The 27,427-nt window shown below is 40.5% G+C and overlaps 2 long non-coding RNA genes across 4 annotated transcripts; both read left to right on the top strand.

Annotated features, from left to right (window-relative positions):
* Positions 1-8,022: 8,022 nt before the first annotated feature.
* Positions 8,023-13,937, top strand: LOC308188662. 2 transcript variants are annotated; one of them, XR_013945673.1, is made up of 3 exons: positions 8,023-9,479; positions 11,120-11,268; positions 12,614-13,937. It is a non-coding gene; the product is annotated as an uncharacterized lncRNA (long non-coding RNA). The 2 variants fall into 2 exon arrangements; XR_013945674.1 differs by having other exon boundaries at positions 12,471-13,937.
* Positions 13,938-18,731: 4,794 nt separating this feature from the next.
* Positions 18,732-24,283, top strand: LOC308188660. Of its 2 annotated transcripts, none has more exons than XR_013945671.1 (3): positions 18,732-19,159; positions 20,727-20,857; positions 20,993-24,283. It is a non-coding gene; the product is annotated as an uncharacterized lncRNA (long non-coding RNA). The 2 variants fall into 2 exon arrangements; XR_013945672.1 differs by having other exon boundaries at positions 18,740-19,159; positions 21,028-24,283.
* The last annotated feature ends 3,144 nt before the right edge of the window (positions 24,284-27,427 follow it).

Raw genomic sequence — 27,427 nt, 5'->3', positions numbered from 1 at the left:
GCATGTGTGTGGAGGGGTGTTTTGTTTTTAAACATTTACAAGCAGATGAAAGGTGTGAGACACAAAAGCTGGTTATAGCAGCAGTTAAAAACTGCTGAAATAGTTCTGTATTTCTTGTTGATGTTCACTTGCTTGTAGAGTGCTTCATACCACAACACCAGAAGGCTAAATGCAGCCGTTATACTGTTTCCTCCATGCCATTCTGCTGCATTTTGGGCAGCAATTGAGTCGAGAGGTGGCAGTGTTGGCAGCCCAGCTCTGTATTAACTGTGCCTTACCCTGGTTTGCATTAGTAAGCTGGACCAAAAACCAGAATTTAATAGTCTGTTTGTCTCAAAGAATAAGCAAAAGGGAGCATGAAGTATTTTATCTGAAGGCTTGCTCACATACAAGTAACAGGATCTGTCCCAAAGGTTTGATCCTTCTCAACCTGAGCTGCATGGCAGAAAGAGCCTCAATAACAGGGCCTCAACCCGCAGTTAAAAGAAAGAAAAAAAGAGGCATGGTATGTGCTGGGATTTATGGCACGGAATATGGAGCAGTGTAAAAGTACATTATGATTCATAATAAACTGCACAAAAAAATGTTCTACCTGAAGCCAATGGAAACATTGTGCTGACTGCGAAGGCAAGGCTGCAAAATCGGGGCTCTCATTATTTTAACTAGAACTATTCTCAATTTTTCTCTCACAAAGTAAACCTTTCATGGACACTGTCTATTTTCAAGTAAGTGATAGATTTCTCTAATTCAGGATGAAATCTGAGAAGGACAAATGACAACATACAGAGAAGAGGGCTTTCCACAGTGGCCATACCATAACAGTCCCAAAATACACCTGAAATTATAGCTCAGATTAAGAGCAAGGAATGGCCCAGTTCCCAAACTGTTACCAAGTTGTATCTCCCTCTTCTCATTTTTCCTGGGTTCAGCATGATCGTTTCTGAAACTGCAAAAAGCTTCACGGCAAAAGACTATTTCTCTCCTTCCAAATTTAAGCTTGCTGTACTTATTTTCATTCAATGCTATGTGTAATCTTACTTGCTCGGCCAGTTTATTTTCATTTTCTCTGGATAAAGGTTGTTTTGACTGCATACCAAAACAAGGTATACAATAAAACAAAGCTTCGACATGTGAGTCAGGCTTGAAGTCAGGAAAATAATACAATGCCACTGAAATTCTTTCCATCTTATCTACATAATTCTGACCTAATTTTTCCAGAAATGGCAACTCTAATCTGTACCATGTTATCATGAACTGCCTCAAAATAATTCACACAGGATGCCCTAATGTTGCCTATAGAAGTTAGCAAATACCAGCTTCTTTGTTCATTTCCTTACATTAGGATAAATTTAGCCACTACAACACATTTCTATATTTACAAACAGAATGAGCTGGACAAACCACTGTCTGAATGCTATCTGATGTTTACTTGCTTCACACTTAACTGTTTGCCTCTATGTATAAAAACTATATCAATTTCAACTTCATCTGCATTGTGGTGTTATTATTAGGTTCCTTGGGTAGAAATCCAGCTTTCATTCTCGACTGGTAACTTTATTTAATTTAGTGTTTTTCCTTTGTGACCTAGGAAACAAAAGGACAGAGTTTTTGATTAATTAGATGAGAATGCTTGGAAGCTGCGATGAGTGTAAGTATGTGAAAAGACAGAATGCCTCAGATAAAGTACAAAGATACTGGCTGGATCATTTTTCCTGAAGTAAACATCATGCAAACGAGATTTTGGAAGCCTAGCCAGAATTGGTATTCATGTTTTATTTTAGTTTACATCTCTGATCAAATCTGAACTAGGTGAAAAATGATAGGGGAGCCTATTTTTCTATTTCTCAATATGGTTAAACTATCAGCTGTTGTGTCTTCATAGCATGCCTGGGACAAGCTCCTATACTCTGATCAGGTCAAGGAGACCTGATTCTATCTGAAGTCCACCAGGTCAGTCAGTCAGCCAACAGTTCTCTCAGTTTGGAGGCATCATTTACTCCAGTGAAAATGAGGGCAGAACTTGACCCAGAAGGGCTTTCTTCTTTCTGATATCACCACGATGGGGCCAAATGGACACTGATTTGTTGATGCTAGTACAGCACTCCAGTGACTCTTGTTGTAGCTGTTGTTCTGCCCTACTTTTTTTTTTTTTTTTTCCACAAGCATTTGCTAGCAACAAATTTGATAAATATCACTTTGGGGCAGTTTGTCTTTGGCTCAAGAAAGCCGTGTGTAGGAACAGAAGAGCTCCATGGAGGTTGTGGTTTCATCAACTTCTCCAGCTATTCTGGGGGCTGCAGAACTGATCTGAGTTCACCAACTGTAATTCAAGCTCACACTGTTGTTGTGTTTTTCCCCCCATGGAAATAAAAATAACAAAAACAAACAAACAAAAAACACCAACAAACACAACCAACGTACAACTAACTTTTTTTCTAGCTGAAGGAAAAATGTAATGTTATATGCCCGTCATTAGAAACAAATCCAGCCTCTATTCTGGCAAGAAGAAAGCAGCACTGTATTTTGGCCATGTATACTGGATTTACATTTTCCGCTGCTTTCTCCATCTGTTTTCACAGACATGATTCAATCAAGTATAAGGTAAAGTGTCCATCATGAAAAATAAGGCAATGACTGCAGGACGTGCTTGTGAAGGCAGCCACATGCATTAAATATTCTGATAACTAGAGCTGCTCCTCTGGTCATCTTTCTCATATTCATATCAGTCCTGTTGGTTGTTTAAAGATACCTGTTTTTCTTCTGTTTCTTATTCTCATCTTCTCTTATTTCTAACAGAGACATAAAGCAGTGATAAAAAATATACAGCAAACTAAACTGGACAGAAAAATTGGGCAAATGGTTCCTGTTGTATTCTTAGCAGAAATGCACAGGCCTTCACATTGTGTATTTGCATGCAGAAGGGGTTTTTAAGTAGCTGAGACCTATGACAAGTGATTTAATCCACAACCAGGCTCAGACAAAGAGTTAAACTTTGTGACCACCAGCTTCAGCAACCCTAGTCATGTAAATGTGCACAGAGGTGTCAGGTGCTTTGCAGGACCAAACTCCCTCCTTGAGGAAGTAGGGACTTCTCCTTTACTTTCTCATGTCCTGAACTTGCTCACCCACTTTGGTGAGCCTCCCTTGAACAGTATAAGCAACTACAAAACAGGAACCATGATATCATGTGCAGGAGAGGCACCTTGAGGGTGCCCTCTGGGTACCTGATGTTTGATGAGACTGTATGTCTCATCTCACTGCTAGAGAGACATCTCTTTCCTCTTACATGGGCTACCCAGCACATCCGTCAGGCTGCTGACTTCATTATGTGGCAAGGCAAGCAGGGATCAAAGAGTCCATGCTGCTGAAAAGTGATTATCCCTTGGCTGGAGGGAGGGATGTGGGCTGCATGGGGCAAACTGTGCACAATGCACAATACCAGTGCATGCAAACTTTTCAGTGGATGGGACAGCAGGTAGCTGCAAATCACATCAGCAGCCTTGCTTGGTCCCCTGGAAATGTAAACCACCCCTTCCAGGTAGCCATGAATTCACCCTGTATAATGCCAGTTGCGCTTCTTTGCCATGGCAGCTTCTCGTTAGATATGTATGGTCTCAAAATGGTCCCACTGGCTTTGTCAGTATCTTATGGCAGATATTTCTGAGAAAACATCTCAGCTGGGATGGTTTTCCTCTGGCTGCAGTTTCCCTACAGATGAACTGAGCTTGGAGGAACTCCACTGACTTCACCAGCCCAGTGGTTTTCTGGGTTAAAAGTCATGAAGATACAGCATATGACCATAAAATACACAGATGCTTCTTCAGACGCTCCTTTGTCCATGTTTCTCCCATGTTTTCACAAGAAGAATCTTTTCATCCTTTTTCCAAAAAATTATACTCCTGTGTCTTTCTAAAATCTTATGGCATTTGTTGAGGACTTGGCCTGCTGTTTTTCCTCCCAAGTGTCTGCTAACCATTATGTCATTCTCAGTACACATCCAGCAGGACACTTTGCAGCTATGTTCTTTACAGCAGTTTCCAAACAATGTGCACTAGAGCTAGTAATGTAACTGTACTTGACCCCAAGTCTGCTTCGTCATAAGCACAAGAATATCTTTTACCTGGCTGAAACATGAGGTGCCTGCAAATGCACCTGAGGTGCCTGCAAATGCCCTGAATTGGCAATGGATTATGAATTGGCAATGGATTATGGATTGCAGGTTCCAGTGTTGACCCTTTAGGCAAGTCACAAAGTTGGCTAGATATCACCATACAGTAAAATATCACCATACAGTAAAAATTTGTTCTTTGAACAAATTTTTCTGCTGAGTAATTATTTTGCTCCACAAATATTTCTAAAAATGTCTATACATGCACAGGGGTCAACTTTCTAAGCAAACTGCAACCCTTCCTTCTCCACCCCTTTATTTTTCTTCTCTCAAGCATTTCTGTGTTATTCCTGTGACCAAACACAGCTTTTGTGAGCTTTTTGTGAACTGTTTCTGGATGAAGCTCTGATCATGGTTGTTTGTCCAGCCTGTGATCCATGAACATCTGAAGAGCCATGCAATGTGATTAAGGGATGCAAATTCATACATGCTTTACAGCAACCTGCATATGTGAAATTCCTGGAACAGTTTGTACTTCCACTGGGAATTTTTTAGTGGTCCATATTAAATAAAAAGTAAACCTCTGTGTCATACATGGAAAGCAGGTTTGAAAAAAGGTTGCAAAACCAAGCTGTCAGCATAGGCAAGCGTACAATTGAATCCAGACACATAGCAAATAAGAAAGATATCATTCTGATAAAAAAAAAATGTGATTGTATAGCTGTATTATCAGGTATTGCAAAGTGTGTTTGTGACAGGATGGGTAAATATATCGGGGAAAACTTGAAGTGCTTACTGGTACTATGTATCTTGTACTTGTAATCATGGATGTGAGCACATAGTGAAAGTCTTTCTGATGTTGTACAACACAATTTGGATCTGCTTCCTGTTGTCAGAAAAGTCCAGGCTCAGGGGCTCTCTGCCTTGATCTTCGTCTTTTCTTGTCCCCTTTTAATCTAGTAGACTCTGGTCAGTACAAGCAAATTCTCTGGGTGCCCTCACAAAGGATGCTTTAGCTGTTGTTCACAACACCCTGCCCAGCCACTGTTGAGCAGAGTGGTTGCTTTTACATAGACTTCTGGTCTGTTCAAATAAACTCTTATTTTTTATTTATTTATTTGTTTGTTTATTTATTTATTTATTATGAGGTCTACAAGGAGAGAATATGTTTGCCCCCAGTTTCTCTCTCTGGACAGCACAGTTGCAGGGCTCTGAATGGTTTATAGGCTAATTAAAAACAGCCCACAGGTTTGTGTTTTTCTGTGTGTTTTGTTTTGTTTTGTTTTTGTCTTTTAGCTGCATTCCAGTTTGTTTAGCTGCTCTGTGGGGATTTGACAGGGGCTTTGTTAAGGAGATAGACAAGCTATGGCCTGGGTGACTTTAGCATGCTAAGAAATGCCTCATTTTCACCTGAAAGCCTCACAAAATTAGATCAGGTATCAGAAAGACTGGCAAAACATCTGAGGACATGAAATATGCTGCAGATAACTGACCGGTACATCCTCTCCGGGTTTAGCTACAGTAGCTTTGGAGGGGAGCTGATGCAGAACTGCCCTTCTCTCTCCACCTGACGAGCTCAAACAGCTGATAAATTACCAGAACTAATTGTTGCCCTGACAGGTCTTTGATGCCTGAAAGAGTCAATTTGTAAATGATGAGCTCCTTTTAAATACCACAGCTGATGGAGCTGTTGAGAAAGTTACAAAATCAATAATCCCTGTGTTCTGGGGATCCTTTAGTTTTCTACCATTTATTCAGGAGACAGCTCAAAGTGTCTGCAAGTGCTCATTTCTATTTCTTCCCAGTGCCCTGCACAGAAGAAGTCAGGCATTTCCACAGGAGTGAGGAGTGAGTACAAGGAGAGAGTGAGCATCTGAAAAGCTGTTAAGTCCAGGTGGATAGGGCAATCTCTAGACCATACCACTTGTGATAGTATCTCCAGAAAGAGGATGTTCTTACAACTAAGAGCAGAAAGGCAAGGTGGGTTTTGTGGTTTCACAAATATGAAGGAACAAGCCAATATTTAGCCATATGGAGTCCCTGTAAGCAAGAGCTCTCTTTTTTTTTTTTTTTTTAAATTTATTTGCAGAAAAATTATACCTTATTATAGAAAGATACTGAAGTTCAGAGGAGAGCTGTGCACTCAGCTCTCACAAAGCTCAATAATCAGAGCTTACTGGGCTTCTAGCAAGGGGCAGCACCTACACAGAAATGGTCTTCCCCTTCAGCAGGCCTTTCCCGAGCAAGGCCTGCAGGTCCTAGAGGGTGATGGCCGTCTCCAGTGGTGTCAATGCGGAGAGAGGCTGACTTCCAACAGCCCTGCTCGCAAAGAGTGTTAGCACCATGCTGCAGGGTCACCTGGGACCCCATTTTCCTTGGGCCATTGGAAGCAAAGAACAATTTAGAAAAATAATAGTAGTTGGATTTGAAGGAAAGTCCTTGGCCTATGCTTGCTGATGTTTGCTCATTCTCCTTTTGTGATAACAAAGCAAGAACACTCCAGCAGGGCCTGGCTGACTGCTGGGAACAAGGTTTGCAGGCCTGGACCCATCGTCATTACCACTGACAAATTTTTGAAAACACAGACTCATTGCCATGAGTCTATCTTGTAACTGGGAATTTTATTTGCATGCAATCCTGTCTTTCAATACAATCACTTTTCCTGTGTCTGATTATTCTGATGAGAGAGCCCTCATTAGAAATAGGGGACAAAACAACCCAAGTGCAGGCATGAACAATAGGAGGTGCTGACTGATGCTTCACTTTTCATTCTGCCCTGAAATCTTGTACACAAATGTGAGGTTTTTGTAATGTGGCTCAATGTGGTTACTCCAAAGTCATCTGGGGCCTGGCCACCAAGGCTTGGCCTCACCACAGACAAAGAGATGCTTTCTGAGGGAGATTCCCCTCTGATGTCCCACAGACAGAGGAACACTTGGGCTGAATCAGGGCACCCCTTACAGAAAGAAGTAACTGAGATGAGCTGAATCCTTTGCCTTATGCATTTCCAATCACACTGATAGGGGCCAAGGGTCACTTTCCCTGTGCAAGCCAAACTTTATTGAATGTATTATGAATTAAGAAAGAGCTGCCTATACAAAGTTTCTGCAAAGACAGGGGACTTATATAAAAGTGACAGAAATGGCATAAGCACATGCTTATATAGTGAGATCCAGCACTCACCTCTAGCTTAGTTCTTCAGCGACTTACAACTTTGGAAGTTCTCTGAATCATCAGCCTGGGTAATGTGCAGATGATCCATAGGGAAATCTTTCTTCAGGCCATAAGATGGCCTTAGGAGTGGAAAATAAATGTGAAAAAGTTATTTAATTAATATTGATTGGAGTTAGATGTATTGGGAAGTCTTGCATTAGAGGGAGAAATTAAGCTTTTTGTAATGAAAAAGCACTTGGGGACTCCTCTTCATCACCAGCTTATGTAGCAAACAGACAGAAAGCTTGTGTAAGTTGACAGCACCAGTGGGGAAGAGGTAGTTTCCTAACCAAAACTAAACAAAATATGGTTTCTGAAGCTAGGTCTGCAGGACAGCTTTAATCGCTGTTCTCTCTAGAAAACTAGATCTTAAAGATGCAACAAGACAGAGGCAGGAACAATGCTAGAGTGAAACAGGACTTGTTGCAAGTTATTTTCTGACCCTAAGGGTCCCAAGAAACTCTTAACAAGGAACTACATTTGAAAATGGAATTAGGGCAACAGGAATGCACCAAATGAGCAGAGCAGGGTGAACAGCTGAAAGTCCTTTACATGGTATTTATTTAGTGGCAATTCAATACCAAGCAATTTATTCTCAAGCTGCTATTCACCCTGAAGAACAAATATGTTTCTCAGCTGGTTAAAACAGCTGACACAATTTCAAGTCAGTTTGTATCCACTTAATAACCAATAAAGGAGGAGCAAAGGAGAACTACAATCAGACTAATTTAAAGAGAAATGGTTAAGTGCAAAGTGTCTGAGGGATCTTCTCCAAGGAAATGGAATTACTCTTAAGACATGTATTTATGATAAGAGAGGTAGGTATAGGCCAGGAGGACAGGCTAGAAAATAGGATAGCAGGGTAAATATGGGGAAGTTTTCTACTGACAATGCGGTGGGACAGCAGGAAAAAACTTTGTGCCTAGATTGAGCCTATCTAATTTACATAGCTGGCAGATGTACCTGAGTTGAGAAGAATGACTTTCTGGCGGCATGTGGCATTTCCACTGACCTGGTAAAGTTGCCTAGGAGAATATATCCCTTTATCGCAATGAAGTAACGTTTGAGGAATGCAATTGTATTAAGCAGGTGGAAATGTATTTGGGCCCATTTTATTCAATATCTAACTTTCTTATGTGAATTCTGAATTTCCCACAGAGGGAAAAAAAAAAAAGGCAGGGTAGCTATTTTTTTCAGTTGTTTTCCCATAGAAAAATTATAATCTTCCAATATGTTCTAAGCAAGAACTAAGAGTTATATGCACTGTATAACTACTATGCAATAAACTGAAGGTAGAGTGAAGCAAATAGTATAAACAAAACTCTTGGCAAGAGAAACTCATCCTCTTAAGCTGTGTTTCTAGGACAGGCTTAATTACAGTGAATTACTTCTAGAACATTACATCCTGAAGAGGCAACAAGACAGAGGAAAGAAAAAAATGAGAAGCCAGTCTAATGAGAATTTGATTCCAATGTAATTCTGAATAAGGCTAGCTCCTGCAGCCTGGCCCATAACCTTCACATAGCTGGGCTGACTCAAGGGGATGAAATGGCTGGCTTTGATTACTGTAATGAGGGAGAGAGGAAAAAAAAAAATATCTTTCTCTTTCCTAGCTTTGTCAGATTTTTGCAGAGCCTGCCACATCCGGGAGATGTTATTTTCAACTGTACGTTTCTAGGACAATCTTTAGTTGGGAAATCTTCCACCCTGTAGAAAAGGGGAAGGGTAAAATAACAAAAGGAATCAGTTCAAAACTAAGATAACTGCAAAATGGTACTTTCAGTGTGGTTAGAAAAGATGAAGAAACAGCTTTAAAGCTGTTGCTCTCAATAGCATTGGAGTACATGCCAGGATCTCAGTGAAGATCAGTTCTCACAGTACTCACTCCCAGTTTGAAGAAACCTTATGAATTCACGCTACACATGGCAGCAATCAGAAAATCAGATCATTTAGGCAGCACCAACATTCCTTGAGAGAACTACTTTAAGCCGAACTTGTCAATGTGAGTTTGGTTGGTGAGAAAGTTGAAGTCAGGATGGGTCAGCTGAAGTTTCCAGAGTGGTGTCAAACATGAGGACTGAGCAGGTCCAGGCCCACCATGCTCTGCCCTGAAATATCTAGGTGATGTCACTGGAAAGTTATGCTAGTGTTGAGCCAGGTGAGTACTCAGTGAAATCTGATGAAGTGACTATGTGCTGATGATAGAGAACAAAGTTGTGAGATGGGGCCACCTTGATTTGAATTGATTTCTCATTAATGTTTGATAACAGAGGGTACTGATAACAGCTGCAAAAAATATTGCAATGGCAAAGAAATGTTCTCATCGTGTCTCTAATATTCTCAGATATTAAAACCTGTGATGCATGTCTACTATTATTTTAGATAAGCTGAAATGTGTTTCTCTTCACTGGTTGCGACAGTCAAGATACAGATAACATACATTGATATTGACCTTTCACTGCAGGTGAAAACAAGGGAAAGGACCATACTCTTTTCTTGCGCTCTTATAAACAAGTGCACGTAAACAGAAGTGATAACATTTTTTGACTTGTCTCCTAATCCAGAGACCTGCATACAACTGCAAAGACAGAGCTTGCTTAGCTTATCTCCTGTTTGTTTACTGAATGGTTTACCTGGTAGAGGTGGTACTCTCAAGTTCACAGGGACCCATGTTTGAGTTTTTCCGGATTGTGGTGATACAAAGAGCTCTGATGAGGCACAGCGAAATGTGGTGCACATTTTTGATGACTATTATTGAAAAGACTGGGGAAATGCCTGTAAAACTGAATGAAAAATAATTGTAAGGGTGATACTTTCCTGAAGTGAGTTTTCTGGTTAGGCATCGTCCTCTACCAACTCCCAGATTTGCAATGGCACCACCTATCTTTGCTAAAGGAAACAGAGGGCTAAAATCATGGTCAGTCTTCATGTCTGACCTATGCAATTTCCAAAATGTTTATGTAAAAGAGCAAAAGGGAAATGTGGACAAGGAGGGCATGGGACTTGCATACTAAGATACCAGAAGTGTTATAAGAAGTCCAGGGTACCAGATATATGCTGGCTGTAAATTATGGGACTAAAGAACTACATTTCACAGAAAATATATCATTCTGGAAATTTTTCAGAAAATTGATTTCTTTTGAGATTCTCAGTGATTCCTACTTCCAACCCCCTGTATTTATTTATACAATAAAAGAATAGCTGAGAGCCAGAGGTGCAAATTTTGCCCTGTCTTACACAAGCCCTGCATTTGTTGTACTCTTCAAGTCACATTGACCTAAGTGGAACTTTGGCCAGTGCCAGGAAGTGTTAGAGATGACTTCACAAATGTGCTCAAAGAATTCATTGACCCAAGGTGAAAACAAAGTCTTGGGGAGATCTAGATAGACCCAACCCCACTGTTTGTATCTCGTGGTGAAGTGCACAATTGCAAAGAATTTATGTCACTTTTTTCTAGCTTCTGATAGCAACCCTTCAATTTGTCTGAGTGACAACATCATTTTTTCAGTGCTGATAATTTTCTGCTTCCCACTTTACTCATTTATCTTTCAAGAGCTGAATTTGCTGATATATTCATAATAGTTTGTCATTCAGTTCCAGATACGAAGTGATGACAGGAACAGTTAGTTAAATTGAAAGGCAGACTTGAGTCTGCAACAGCGGACATTAAATGCTTGCAGTGACACCTTGGAAATTATAAGCCAAAAAAAATAATTGTTAAATATATCTATTTTAAAATCTGATTCAGACCAATTTGTGTGGGAAATTTGGTTTCAAACTTTCATTCTATTCCTCCAGGGTTTCACTGGCTTGCATCAAAGAAGATGTATTTCCTTATGTAAATTTGCGTTCAAACGCAGATGAAAACTGATGTGAAAAGCTGAGTGAACTGAAATGCTGCTGTGTTGCATCTCCAGCACAAGATGCTATTATGGGAAACAGAACTGGTGAGAAAAGAATGCTATCATAAAAGAAAGATTTCAGTACCACAGCCCTTAATTCTGAAAAAAGTAATGCTGACATAAGACTTAAAAATATTTTCCATTGTGAATCAGGTGCCCTGGCCAAGTCTGGAAAGATCTGAATTCTTTTTATATTTTAAAATGAAAAAATGTATTGTTATCAGGACTGAACATAAAAATAGATGCATTTTATTTAATGTGTCAGCACCCACTTCTTTTATAACTATGCAGTATTCTGTGTTTTTTTTCTGACTTGTTAACTAAGTTTCCAGTGCAAATGAGTTACAACTCAAGAACTTGATATTCAAGGTTGCTAAAATTTTGCAATTTCATAGTATATGAATGCACCATCTGTTCTTCCTAATAAGTAGCTATTTTAAAATTATATTTCGTATGGTTTTTACCACTCTTTGACGAAGAGCCTAGGAAACAGTTTAGTAAACTCTGACACACTAGACAGAAATAACTTCAAAAGTATTTTGATTGTTTCCTTCCAAATAAAGGAGTATTCAGTCACATTTTGTTATTCATTCATAAGATGTGTTATTTAGCAGATACTTACATATTTCCAAACTATTGAACTTATTTCCAATAGTTTGTTTAACAGAACTGGTTCATGATTTTCAAGTTAAATCCTTTTTATTAGGTACTGAATTCTTTCAGAACTAAAAATGATGTCTCAAAGTTTAGTTGTCAATGCATTTTTTTTTTCTGAAGTGGATGAAACAGGCCTTTTTCTTTCAGGAACTTCCCCTCTGTCATTTCTTTTCTCTGCGTTCTTTTGCTTCTACTTTCCTCCATTTTCAGTAATGAAATTATTAAATATGGGGAGAGGGAAGCAAAAGAGAAATAATGGTTTAACACAGAAAAGGGAGAACAGTTTTCATCCTGGCTTGCTGTTAAAAACAGACCAGTCTGTTACAATGATCCTCTCTCTGTTGTTGCAATTACTAATGTAGCAACAAAAAGCTTTTTAAGAATAAATGGGAAAAAGCCACTTAATTGTTACTGTGCTTCAAGGGCTCTACTCCTATTTTAGGTGGTCTTGATAATTTTGCTTAAGTAGACTGTGAAGTTCGATTTGGAATAGCTATGCAAAATTAAGCTTTCCACCCAACAGAAAAAATCTCAGGTTTGTGAGAACTGAGAAATATTAAGGGTTCAGTCTTGCTTCCCGCATTTCTCAGCTGGCTGCATCTCTTGTAACCTCTGGGAGGATATCGTCTCTGCTCTGCTGAAGTCTTTGTACTGTGCCCTGCACATCTGATTTGGACTGAGACAGTGAACACATGAAAGCTGTATCCCACTCTGCAAATGCTCTTGCCCGCAGGCCCTCGGGAATGCCCACATCTGACAAAAGCTGCAGGCAGTCCGCCACACCAGCAGTGGGATCTGCTGAGATTGCCATTCAGGGACATCAGAGGACTGAGATCTGTGTGGAGAAATAAATCAAAAGAGCTCAGAGAACTGGAGAACTGAAGCAGGGATGCAGTGTACCCATCTGCTGATTGAGTTGCATTACTACTGGGACTTGGAAATGAAACACTTAGGAAAATTGGGGCATGGAGCATTTATCACTCTTTCTCCAGCTTGTCTGGAATATGTCATTTCCTACTTAGCCTCCCATTTCACAGCTGTGACTTTTTCATCATGCTCTTTTCAAAAGGAAAAAGACTTAACCACCCTCCAGCCCCAAGTGGCCCCCTCTAGCTGGTCTCTCTCTCTCTTCCAGCTGCCCATCTCTTGGTTTTAATGAACTGAAGCCATAACAAAGTCTGAACAACACAAGGGTAATTCAGTACTGAATTTCTTTCAGCAGTACTAATTCTTTTGGCCTTTACAGAGGCATTGAACCAGAAACACACCTCAAATGGGCAGAGGGTAAAAAATGCAAACAAACAAGCTGGGGAAACAAACTGTAAGGTTAAGAAAAGATAACCTAAGCATGTTCTTGGGAAAGTAGAGTGTTTTCTTCCAGCTCAATGCACTCATGGCCAGACAGGTCAGGACTGCTGGTACCGGGTAGCTCACCTATAAAAACAAATATTCCCCTACTATTGAGTGCTACGCTGTTAGCACACAATGCCTTTTCATTTTTTAAGGCTCTTTCCACAACAAGTAAAAATCAGCCTGGTTAATTAACATGTGCATGTCTTTTGTCCTGATTTGTGTTTTGTGTGCCAACATACCCATAAGAAAGCAGGACCTCCAAGAGGGTGTAAGAGCATGTAAGAGAGGGAGAGAGGAGATGAGCGTGTAAAAATGTGTAACAGACAACTCAGTGTGTGTATGTGTGAGACAAAGAGCAAGAAGTTTTTTCTCATCATCAATGTTATGTTAGAAGATTTCTTATTTTTTAAAGAACAGCCAGAATGACACATAATGAAGAAATGAGGGTAACAAGGCATTTCTTTTGTATAACTGATTTCACTGATCTTTTTAAGTCATACTGCTTGTGCATGAGTTAGTCTGAAAATGAGGAGAAATAATAGATAAGACCACAACTCAGAAGCTTCTGGAAAGTGATACACAGGGTGGTCAATTTCCCTACCTTCTGGAAGTTAGACAAGGCAAGCCTGACATGTGTGTGCATCTTATCTGCAGAAAAGATGCCACCAAACACAGAACAAGCTGAGACTTTGCTGCAATGCACTGCCCCGTGAGTGTGCGGCAGCTCTTGGCTCCCAGCAAAGCCAAACACAAGGGGGAAGCTAAAAACTGCCATCTCTTACAGATACTAGTCATAAAATGCAGTGACTTTCAGCTGATTGCTGGCCCAGCACTGTGTTGTTCAAACCAGACCATCTTTTGGCAGTCCTGTTGCAAGCTGATGGTTTCTAGGATAGGGTCTGGACTCAGATTTCTAAAGGTGAATGTATGTCACAAATGTATGTATGTCATAAATTTAGGTTGATTTCACTGCTGTCCAAAAGAGCAAGCAATGCAATGAACAGCTTTAACATAGACCCACAACACACACAGCTTATGGCTATGGGGTGGTATCTGTGACTTTCCTGATCCAATAGGAAGCTGGGCTGAGAAACCACATTGGATGCTGAGCCTTTATTTGCTGCTGTTACTGCAGGGTATTATCTTTAATCTGCTCACAAGTTTTTGGAGAGAAAGTGTCTCGTTGCCAAGAGAAGCCTCTGTAATCTGCAGAAAATAAAGTGTGAGATGTTCTTGCCTGGGATCATCAACCCAGTCTACTTAATCTGACGAAGAACTATTGGGTTAACAGTTTAATTCATTCTCAGTTCAGCCTGGATCTGACATGGCACCCTGTAAGGAAATTATTTCTAATACCACTGTTTTGTTTCCATTGCACTCCTTACTGCCAAAAGAGGACTTTTCTGGATGTACAGACACAAATTATTGTACGTACATCAGCAGTTTTTTTGGAAAACACCACAACTCTTCACTGGCGATAAAAATCTATGAACTCTCCCACAGGTTTTTTAGGTGAGTCACAAAACCTAGGGAGCTTGAGAGCCAGTCTACATGCAAAATTGGAGGAATAAAATCTTTTTATAACAGTGCAAGTCTACAGCTGAAAAAGGACTCTAGGTTTAGATGCAAGAGGGCTCATTTACACTACATACAGCATGTCTAAAAGGCACACACTGACCAAGAGAAAACAAGCAACACTGTACAATAGGATAGAAGCTGTTATTGCAAAATGAAATGTAGGATTTTGGTGCACTTGACATTGGTATAAAAAAGTCAAACAGAATGTGGATAATCACTGATGCAAAACAGCCTCTATGGACATACTAAGCAAACTAAACTGTCAGTTAAAATAGCTTTTTTTCTTGCAGTGAATGTTTTTTTTTGTTGATAAAGGTGCATATGCTGGAACTGTGACCCCTGCAACATTCCAGTTTTACATGTTGTGTGCTGACTTAGGCCTGCCCAAGCAGGATGAAAAATACAGTTTCTCATATCCAGCCTCAGTTTTCTGCACGGTTGGTTCAGGCAGATGACACCACAAAACTGGTAAGGGTCATAGCAGGGGGAAACTCAGGCACATTTCTCTTCACTGTTTCTCCAGGGTGCATTTGATGTGTATGTCCCAAGCGAGTACAGACTGAAACACAAGGCCTGGTTGAAAGCCCAGCTCTTTCCTCACCTCTTGCTGTCTGAAGCAAGGCTGATGAAATTACTCAGCCGTGCCAATCAGTTGAGCCAGGAGCCTGCTTACCATAAGGACAGCCAAACACAGATATGAGATCTGTCTGGAAGACAACTCCTTACAGCTTCCTCCAGTCAGAAGGCTCAAACCTTAAAATCTTCTTGCTAGGGGAAGTGAGGAGGAGTACTTTTTGATTTTATTTCCCCTCCTATACAACAGTGACCTGATTCTCCATAACAAAATAATTATACTTTGTTGAAATGCTGCCCTGCAGTGAAAGGCAACACCATCAGGAAGATGTGCAGAGCACATACCTAAACACAAGGTCATGCAGAAATACATTTTGTATTTATACATAGTTACATGTGTATATATATGCATTTGTATGCAAAAACTGTTTGTATTGGACCTGGCATTGGTTCACTGAAGGAAAAAGTTCTGTGTCTCAGAACGTTTCTTGCAGTTCTTCTTTAGATTACACCTGGATCAGGACTCAGAGTTTCCCAGCTGTAGCACAAACCTACTAGTGACCAGAGGGCTTTTAAAATATTTAAGGCAGTGTAGCTGAAGTACAGAAATACATCTAGGATCCATATTATTTGCTTTGTTTTTGAAAAGAAAATTAAGGCTTGTTCATCAGAAATGTATTTTGCTCTTTCTGTCAGTCAGCCCAAAAGCAACAATAAGGTTATTTAAAATTTTCCTTGTTTGGGCGTCATCTGTTTGCCAAGGATTCAACCATGTCTCCCTGGCTTGTACATAGTAACAGAGGGGATTCACATGGAAGCACTTAAACTAACTTCATATTTGTTTAGCTTCTGCAACCAGACAATATCACAAGCCCTAAGTATTTATTAGGAACACTGATATGAATATGGTCATTATCCCTCTTGAAGGCACTATTCTTAGTTATTCTTAGTTATTCAGTTACTTTTGCTCTGTAGAAAACTCAGCATAATTTGAACATCAGCTAAGCACATACCTAGCCCACACCGTAAGATGTCACTTGTGCCCTGCAACACAGACACGGTAAGAATGCATATACCTTCTGTTCCAGGCTGGGTTTGTCCTAGCAGAAAATAAGGGCATGAGAAAAAAGGTAGAGGAGAAAAAGAAAGGAGCTGGAACAAGGTGCTGAATAGGAGAACAGAGTTTTGCATAGTTTACACCCTTCCAGGGCCTCCTGACTGCTTTTTTAACTTGCTACTTTTTTTCTCTGAATTGTTGCTATTTCAGCATGAAAGCTCAGCCTGGGCCCTATTAACGTCATTGAGAAATCTTGGCTCTGCTTAAACTTCAAATTCTTCACCAGAGGAATTCCATTCATCTGCAGAAATGACAAAATGTCATCCCCAATCAAGGATACATGTTTCAACAAATGTTAGCAGGAGCATTATCCAATGTAAGAAAGAGAGCCTTGCACACCTTTCTTGTTACTTCATTCTGTTGTGCTGTTTCTAAGAAAACTGTTAACTTTCAATATTGAGCTCAGGTAGTTTGTTGCATGCAGCTGAAAAAATTGCTGCATGTGGTCTTCTAAAAGAAAGCAGCAAATACGTTGCTGGTTTTCCTGCTTTGCCAGAAATTGAGACTTTTCACCACCTAACAGTCAATTCCAATAAATATCATGACAATTTCCTTTCTGCATATATCTAAGACATCAGGGACCTATTCAAAGCTTTCCAGTACTGTTTCATCCCCAGACTACCCTCAGTCTTCTTCTGAATCATACCAGCTATCAAACCCCTCTGTTAATCTCTTTCCAGGTAGTTTGACACTTCCTCCAGTAATTCCCTTCTTCCCCATAGTACCTCAAGACTTACAACAAAGAAATTTCTTCTATTTCCCTTGGGGATGCCTCCCTTCCAGGAAGTTCCCCCGGAAATGCTTTCTTAGCTGGTACAAAACAAACAAACAAACTAAACTAAACACAACCTAGTGGTACAAAAAGAGGGAAGCAGAGGTGTTATTCTTCTGTTTCTGACTTGCAGTGCAAGATGTAGTTGTGGTCAAGTGACTCAGGCATAATTTTGTAAAATCTTCTTTTAGCTAACTTCTGCCTTACAATAATAAAAAAATGAAATAAATTTATTTGTAAAGCACACAACAGCCTTCCAGACAATTTAGTGACCTGGGAAATATTTGTGACTGTCATGTATGACCTCAGCAAAATGCCTTGGGGAAAGCTACCCAAAGCTATTATGCCAGGGCTTGTATAGGTAAAGAGCCATCTCTTTTCTCTGTGTGAGGTCTGAAATGTGTTGACTCAAATGCAGTGATGCAACAGCCTTGAGGAGGAGCAGAAAGCATCCTGCCTGCCTGTGCCTCCCCATTCTCAAAGGGATCACATTCCACTTGGAGATCTGAATCCAGAAAGGCACATAGATACCCTCAGAGTAATGGGGGGGGGGGGGGGGAGGGGGAGCTGGTGGAGGTTGGGGGAGGGCATAGTATAGTAGGTAGGACAGCCTGAAGTTTTATCTTAGCCTTTTGGCATACACCCATCATAATAACTGTTTTGTTTGTTTTTTGTTTGTTTGTTTTTGTTTGTTTGTTTTCCATCTGTGCTGGTTCCAAACTAACACAGATTAGATATATATATAGCTGATTATCTGTCATTGCAATTCATGGCTTATTCTGAATGGGACTTGGTAGCTTATCTGCTGCAGTAAGATCTGCTTAACAGAGTGCTGTAAAGCAATTTTTTCCAGTTCATCTTTTTAGGAGAAACTTGGTATATATTGATAAAACATGATTACATGAGTTGGCATTTAGCTTAGACCCTAACACAGCCAGAGGGCTTCCCTGTAAACCACTGCAGTTTTGTTGGCTCTATGCACAGATCATTCTCAAGGCAAGTAATGAAATATCGGTAATAACAAGAAGCTGGTAACTCAGTCTGAGTTATATTTTATCTGAAAGATTACTGTAAAAGAAGAACATAAACTGTCTCGTATAGTTAGTCCAATCACTCATGTGGTCAGCAGCAAATGTTCATGTAAAGAGATTAAAACAGGCCAGCATACAGATATCTGCCTTGCAAGATACTTCTACCCTCAATGAATTCAGTTTATGGCTAAAGAGCAGGATGTATCTTCCAAGGATTTGGCTTTAGTGAACTACTTTATACTTTTGGCTGTCACAAATTCACAAATTCTGGCATGGCAAGGAGTGCTAGAACTTGGTTATGCTTCTGTGGGAAAAACAAACAAACAAACAAACCAAAACAAACAAACAAACAACAACAACAACAAAAAAACTTTCTGTTTGTCATAAAACTTCTGTTGGGTAAATTGATGTAATATCTGATAGTGTGTCAGGTACAAGCACACCAAGAAGCCTCATTATGGTAATTTAAACATAATTGACCATTTTCCCATATTCTACACACACATCTCCAGTTTAGTTGTCAATTTTTTTTGCAATTTACTGAGTGCATGGTGGGTGCTATAAGTCAATTCATTAGTGTGTACACATGCAGCCGTGTGTGCTACAGTGACTCACAGGTGGAATAACAATCAAACCCAATCATATGGCAAATGGGGTGTAAAACAGAGATGAACAACAGCTGTTCATTTGTACAAAGCCTTTACCTACATGAACCCCCCTATGCCAAGCTGCTATGTCACTGTGCTTGGAGCCTGGTTGCAATGGATGACTCTTGTTTCCTGGGAATGGGAGGCAACAGGGTAGAGTTTACACCTGGGAGATTCTGGAAAAGAGATTGAAGGCGAGCTTGCTGAGGTGAGTGCTCTGCTCTGAAAAAGTATAATTTCTTGTCCTTAGATAACGCTACCCTCAAATGCTCTGGTAGATAACTTATCAAGTATGATAGATATGCCCAGCTAATCATAGCTAGTACAAAGTTTTGTACCAATCATAGTTGGTACAAAGTACAAATATTATATGCTGCTGAGCCATCTCCATTAATTATTATTCACTAACAACTTAGGAGAGGTAGGGTAGGGAGTTGAATGAGAGCCTAGTACAGTGGAAAATACACACTGATGAGCCCTATCCTGACAGACTTAAGTCTGAACATCTAGATGTACATCTTTTTGTTTGTGCAATGCTCTTCTCCCCATTGAGAGGGAAGGAGTGCCAACCTTCCTTAGGTGCTGTTTCTAGGGCCTGTGAAGATGAGACACACACTCAGTAGACCTTTCACTGGTATTATCAGGATATTTCACAGCGGAGCTCATGAAAGAGTTTTGTGTTGGAACAAAGTGAGCACTGCTCTGAGACTGTGTGCTCTCAGGCTAAGTTCTTCCTTGCTGCAGACAAGGAGTGGTGCTGACAAGGTTGTTTTCTGGGCTGCTGAAATGCAGAGTTCTGCCAGTTTGCATAAGAGAAGACCAGCCAGGTCCCTGTCATCACAAACAAGCCAAGCAGTAAATGTTTAATCTCAACAGGGCCCTACAGCATCCACATGCAACGGACAGTTAGAGGCTTCAAAATACTTTCCTAATGTCCTCTGACAAATTAAGACCTATGGTAAAGACTGTGAGCCAGAACAAATAATGTGGCATGTAAAGGGAGAAGAAGAGACCCACAGGATGCCCATGTCCAGGAACAATGATGCAGTAGGAAAATCGTTACTTAAAAGTAACAACAGCCCAAGGAAGCAGCTTGTATCTCACACGTGAGAGACGAAGGCAATCTTCCTTTCCCCAAAGGATCAAGTCAAGAGGATCTTGGCCCTGGATCAAGTGTTTGGCTTAACCCAGACTTCATGAACAAGACATGCTACAAGATTTAACGCTACTTACGTCTACAATACATGCTGCCATGTCAGTATCACACTGAGGACCTCAACACATCTTTTCCCAGTACTTATTTTCAGCATTTCTCTAGTATCCTGCTGAAAGCACTTTTGATTTGAGTACTGGAGATGTAGCAAACCTGGCAGGGCTCAGACTGCCTGGACAATAGGTGAGCAAACAAACCAGCCCTCACAAAGCCACTTCTGTTGGCATTGCATAATCCTAGGAAGCTAATCCAGAGCTAAGCTGACCAATGTGCTGGATCTCTGTCTTCACAGCAGTGCTGTAGGTCTTTGCAGGGCAGTATTTAGTGTCCAACATGGTTTAGCTATATGGCAGCTATACATTCCCAGTCTGTCCCCCTCCCTTTGAACAGGAAAGCTGCCCATGGATTTAGCATTTGGTGGTCATGGCTAATCTTTTCTGCAGTGGATGATCAATACACAGTGCCTAGGAGGCTGTGAAGGGGAAAACTCAAAAGTGCCCCATGAAGGTGTCCCCACCTCACTAGTAGCCCTAGATGATCTACCCTTTTGTTTCCCTTTCAGAAGGGTGATTCTGGAAATGAAGCTTTGCCATGTGCTTATCCCAGGAGGACCTTGCAGCAAGATGCTGACATCCACAATGACCTCCTTTCCACGGTCTTTCCACGTTTTGAGCTTTATCTTCATTGTAATCTGTAAGTGTTCCCTATTTTATTTTCCTTTTTCTGACTTCAGGGATACCTACCATCACACTCCGTGTCTTTACACACAGGAAAAACTAGCTCTGAGAGGAATGAGATTTGTAACTATGCCTCTTCTATTTTCAATAGCTTTTTTTTTTTTTTTTTTGACCAAAATCAACAAGGACAAAAAATCTGCTGACATCTGGAGAAGTTTGACTGCAGAGTTGGATCTTCATCTCCTACTGGATTGTTTCACTGAGCCCAATGTTTCCATGAGGCTGAAGTTAGGGCAGCTCTACTAGCTCACACCCTCTGTATATCAGATTTACACAATAATAGCTTACAAGCTGGCAAGTGATGATCTTCATTGCAACTGAATTAAATCTGGAGTTTATTAGCATTCTAAATAATTTTATAGGCAATTTCACCTATTTGCCTTTTAAGACGGGTTTTCTTTGCTGTCCATGTACATATCTATTTGAGAACACCTTTATTTCTTAAATGCAGAATCAAAGGCTAGATTTTAAGTTTAAGTGAGCCTTAATGTGGCTGCAAACTCTTCTGACTAAATTTCTCTCTTCAGACAGTGTTTAAATGAACAAGAAAATTAAATCCTTTCAGTCTGGCATCTTCTGCAGTTAAATGCCTCTTCGAAAATTGTACTCTTCCTAATCACAAGACATTTCTATTGCACATGTCAGGAAATAGCCCAGTGGAAGACATCTCATTTTACTTTGTACAGATTTAGCCCTATGCTTACATCTGGATGTTTTGATGACAGAGACAGAATATACAGGCAAAATGTACTACTGTGTCATCTATATGTTGCTGCTTATGACAGTGAAGGATTGTGGATTCAGTATACTTATATAAATATTAAAGAAAAAGTTCAGAGGCTGTTCTAACTTACCATGAAGTCATGCATAGTTACAGCTGCTTCAGAGCATGGGGCTCACTGTGTTGAACCACAGCTACTCTTTCTCTGTCCTGAACTGAGAGGAGGACAGAATATACCATGCTCAGGCGGAGTGAAAGCAAAGCAGAGGGAGATATGGCAGAATCAAAATTCCCCATTGTTTTGCCTTGTTCTGTCCCAGCATGTCCTCATTAACAGCTGATGTTATTTTGTACAGGGCAAGTACAATAAAATGAACCAAGGCTTTCCAAAGTAAGGGAGAATCTGAGTACCATGAAAGGATGTTTCACTGAATCAGCTGCAGACTTCTTCATGCTAAATGCTAAAGCTGCTAAATACCTCTGCATGCCAGGGCTGAAAAAAAAATGTTATTTCATTCAAAGGTCTATCCAGCAATTGGTACTTGCAGCAAACAATACTTGTCCAACAACATTTCTTGGGACATGGTTTGGCATCCCTTCACATGCTTCATATCTCAGCTGCAGAGAAGCTGAGGATCCACAGACTGCACATCAGGAGGCATTTCTCCATGAAGCTGATTCCAGCTTGTAAGGCAGCTCTCTCCTGAGGAGAGAGATGGCATTTTAAAAGAGTGGGGCTTCAGATAACTCATTAGGAGTCTGCATTGTTAATTCTCATTCTTATATTTCTGGGAGCCTGATTTGGGATTAGAACATCATTAAGGTAGGTGCTATATAACAATATATATTCAGGAATACCTATTTACAGCTAGATGCATGAGACAGAATAAAAGGAAGGGAAGAACAGGTCCATGGCCCCCAGACTTGAACCCCAACCTACCTCTCCTACACCTAAGCTCACAGCACTGCCTCTCCAATGTCAGCTAAAACAACATTCCCATGAGGCACCCCACATCTACAGGGGCAATTTTGTGTTGGAAATAGCTAAGTGTGGCGATGGTTTTCCCAGGACTCATGTGCCATCTGTTGTATAGCCCTGCTCCCGCTGTGTCTCAGCCAGCCAGTTCTGATGAGTAAGTTAACCTGGGGAATGGTATGTACTGTATGCCTAACCACAGTCCTCTTCTGCATCAACACCTTTGACTGATACAATATCCATGAAGAGGAGAGATGCAGTCATAGTTGATACATGTCTTTGTAAAGATACTCAACAAGGATAGTTGGAGGAAAGTCACTATCCTTAAAGGATATCCTTAGGATATCCTTTGTAAAGACACTCAACAAGGAAGCTGGAGGAAATTCACAAGTATTACTCTCTGGTTTTGAGTATGAAGAGAGAAAACAAGTAACCCCTTCTGTGCTGCATTCATGGTCCATCTAGCTTATCGTGGAGTCCCTGCCCATTAACTTCAGCCTTGGCTACAGCACTCCCAGATGACAGTGATGGGCCTGCAAGAGGCTCAAGGACAGAAAGTAAGGGATGGACAACAAACATCAACATTCCACATCTGGCATCAAACCCATGCCTAATTCAACTCCTACTGAGGCCTCTCTGCCTGCTCTTTGGAAGATATCTGTCCGTGACTACTCCACTACAGACTGTTTGAAGGTAAATAGTCAGTAATGTGCAGCTCACTATGTTGACATCTCTCCAGAAGTCTCAAAAAGCAAGGCAGTTTTAACCACATGATATTTCTGGGGAGTATGTACCTTTATTGACATTGAACACAGAGAGAAACCACGGCACAGTGAAAACAGTCACACAATATGTATTTTAAAGGAAGACTGTTTGCCATGATGCTGACTGAAACACACCTTAATTTGCCTGCGATTGACCCAGACCTGTGTAAAATTCTCATAATGATATATTTTTCAAATTATTCTGGAACCAAAAGGTCAGAAGGAGAAGCTGACCACTCAAAAAGCCTGAATGAAAGCTGGAAACCTTTGAAGACAAAAACTGTCTTTCAAAGTCTCTTCACTTTGAAGTGAAAAGGACCTCCTGATCAAGAAATCTTTCTCTGGCCATTTCTAAAAATCTGGCTCCTATTACTTTATAGAAGGGACATTCGCACCTTAGCTGTAAAAGAAGAGTGACATCCTCAGACCACTGGATCCTCCAGAATGTCTCTTCAAGGTGCATGGACTGAGAATAAGTAACGCTTCACTCCATATACATATGGACCCAAGGCTACATTAAATCACAAGTATGACCTTTTTTTATCTTGGCTGCCTGCTTTTTCACATTTTACAGTGACTTTTATTAAAAAAAAAAGTCACAAAACCTGACACATGATCAGTTGTAAATAACTGAGAATTGTTCTGCATAATTACTTTAGAAATATTACTCCTAATAAAAAAAAAAGGGCCCCAGAGAGTCTACAAAATTGATGATATGCTTTCACAGATTCTCTGTAACATATTTAGTATTACACATTCTCTCAAATGCCTTTTTAGTGTACTTTATCCTGACCTGTCAGTTTTGACAATTTACTGGTTCATCCCAAGATCTTTCTTCCACATTTAAATACATATGTGAATTTCCTGGATAAAGACAAATCACTATTAGATCATCATCTATCTCCACATCATGAAAGTAAATTCCGTGACAATGCTAAGCCAGCATTACACGTCCACAAGCCATTAATTCAAAAAGCTTTGAAAAGGTCATTTTTTTAAGCTAATAGTGTAAAACTCACATACTAAAACACTCAGACAGAAAGTTTAGGAAGTGTCTTTTGCAACTTAATTTAAATCCCCTGTAGACTGAAATGTCTGGATAAAGCTCACAAAAGATTAAAGACACTAGAGGACCTGACTTTCTAACCCATTGCATTTTCTATCCTAGTGCAAATCCACACAAATCTTTACCTCTTTGAAGTCACTAGCAAATCTCTTGGTCTTTTCAATGGGACTTACAACTTCAGTTCTGGTAATTACATCAGCCTGCCACTATGGAACCTCACTCCTGGGAAATGTTAATAATATAAAGCTGGCCACTGTCAGATCCTCTTTGTGCTAAAGCTATTGAATTTAAGTAGGTTTTTCTCTGCTTTGTTGAAGACACAAAGATGTTACTGGCTTCACAGATGCACAAATTGTCTCAGAAAGGGACAGTTTGATCTTTTTAACAACAGTTTGAACCCTGATGATACGTTTCAGAGAGCTGGTCATGGCTAGGCAGCCAGGTCTCCCCAGCTTTCAGAGGTGGTTGCTTCAATGGATCTTCCTTCTCCGAGGCAAGGCTATCTTCCACCTGTACTCTCTCTCAGCACATGCCTGTCGTAATCCTCTTCTGAAAATTGCTCTTACCGGCTCCATAGCTTTCCTCTCTCTTCCCCAGGACCTGTGCTGGTGCATGGCAGCTCATTGAACATGTCAGCCTGTGCCCTTCCTTTGCCCTTCACAGACTGCCTCCTCCTGCCACAGTCATGGGAATGCTTCTCCTCTTGCTGTTGACTCTGATGGATCAGAAATACATGAAATAAAAATATGGCTGGATAAGAAAGTAGGTCACCTTTTATCAGAAGCCTTGGCATGCTGATAAATCTTTCTTCTGTGAACCTCCTCAAGTTAATATGTTGCAGGGGCAGGTTGTACTGGCTTAGGAGCTAATGTCTGTCCAGGGTTACTTTCCATCACTTACTGCTCTGTGTCCACATCTTGAAAGACATCTTCTCATGGCAGCTTGAAGGGCAAAGAAAAGGAAGTAGAAGATGCAAACTGAGCTGCAAGGAACACACACTGTTGAGTCTGCTTGTTTTGCTGGTTAAGCTTCCAGTCAAAACACTACATTAATGTGCAAAGCATTGTGCTTTATTTATTTTTTGTTTGTTTATTTGTCTGTTATACTTTTCCATCAATTCAGATATAGACAAAAATGTGCAAAAAAAATATCAAATAACATGAAACAAAATGGTTGACTAAAGATCTGGGTTTTATGGTGGATCACAAGAAAGATCAATTGCAAATACTGAACTCCACAGCATCTGTATCACCAAATGCTTGTCTGAGGTGGAGTTCACTCTAATCCCATTGCTGAAAATTGCCCAAAGGCTCTCTTTTTCAGTAGCAATGTGTTTTCCTAATCAAAACTGCAAGATTTTATGGCCTGGCAGGTTGCTAAAGCAAAAAGCTTCTTGTGCGCTGCAGGCTGCTGTTCCTATTGCTGTTGTCATTTCTTTTCTCTATGGGATGGGGCGGGGGGGTGGAACTGTTGACAGAACAGATGATAAGTAAAAACCTAGATGATGATCTGGGTGTTGACAGATAAGATCAATGCATTTGTTGTCTCAGCCCAGGCGCTGTTTATCCATTACAATGGTGGGCTAATTTCACTGGCAGTCTATGTTAATGCCCTTCCATAAACGAAGACTTAGAAGTTATTACAACTCCACCTGAAAGCCAGTACTGCTCCTCCCTTCCCTTCTTTCTCCCACCAGACCTCCCTCTCCCCACCAGGTGAATGTCAGCTGAAATACCAGAGACAGCGACTGCATGCTCAAATGTTTGTTTTGACCTAGGTGGATTTGCTCAGAGTATTAATATAGTACAAGTTGAATTAGATCCTCTGTTTGTGAGATTTAATGCATATCACTCCCTAGGCATCAGGAAAAGCATACAGTGATAAACCAGTATAATTTGAGTCTGGAATTAACTCTCAGTTACATATTAGATCCTGTGTTACTCCAACACCTTTGATGACATTACAGTGGATGTAGACTTGTGCTGTTGAAGGTAAAATCTGGCCTGTTTTCTTCTCTCTAATCACAAATGCAGTCTTTTGGGAGCAGCAAATCATTTGCATGTCCGCATGACAAAGAATTATTGCAAAAAAGAGATAATTAAAAGCATAACTTCATAGATCTTGAGTAACTTATTTAGTTTTGTACCCAGGTGATGAATGAGGGCTTTGCAAAGAGGGAACCAGTGTTTTCTTACTTGTGACCAGAAAGGATTTGCTGAATTCTGTCAGATCTCTTTTCCCTCTTACCGCTATCTTCTTTGACAAATGCTTGTAATTTCTTTACTTTTCCAAAGATATCCCCCTGAAATCGTCAGAGATAAAGCCTGTTCCTCAGGTGCCTCCCTCACACCTCTGTATTCATCAAATGGCTCTGAGATTTATGCCCTTGACAATAATCCCAGAAAGACACTCACTTCTTAGTCTCAGCATCAGAAATACATCTGAAGCAACTTCCAGTCCCATCAGTGGTGACATTGATTAAGAAACTGCTGCTGGAAAGTGATGAATATTTAGAGGTATTTTTTGTAACCATTGCAAATCATAATTAGGGCTGAATGGAAAATATAAGTAGCTTGCTGAGAAGATGAATTTGCATTTGTTTAATGAATTCCATGCTTCTTTCTAATGTTTTTGTGTTGCACAAACACCTAAGTGATAAGGATTTTCTTACCCACACAAGTCTAGGCTTGGTAAATCATACTCAGCATTGCTCCTGGTGTCCAAAGTGGCTGAGGGGGAGTCAGGAAATGCGTTTTTCCCCCTGGTGCTCAATCCTGCTAGAGGGAACTGAGTTTCCAGAGCACAGACTTGCTCAGGGCACACTGTGGTGCCAAACGCCAGAAAAAATACAGCAGTGAGTTATGTGTACTATAGCAGCCCTTTGGGCTCCCCTAAACTGTGTTTCTGGGTGATCACCCTAACAGGGAAGATGCAGCTCTCCTCCATTAGCTCCAGTATCACTTCTTGAGAACATCTCTCTAAGCAGAGCGCCCTAATGT

Source organism: Anser brachyrhynchus (assembly GCF_964034855.1).
Source record: "Anser brachyrhynchus genome assembly, chromosome: 2".
NCBI lineage: Eukaryota > Metazoa > Chordata > Aves > Anseriformes > Anatidae > Anser > Anser brachyrhynchus.
The sequence above is the reverse complement of the archived record's forward strand: the minus strand, read 5'-3'. Positions and strand labels throughout refer to the sequence as shown.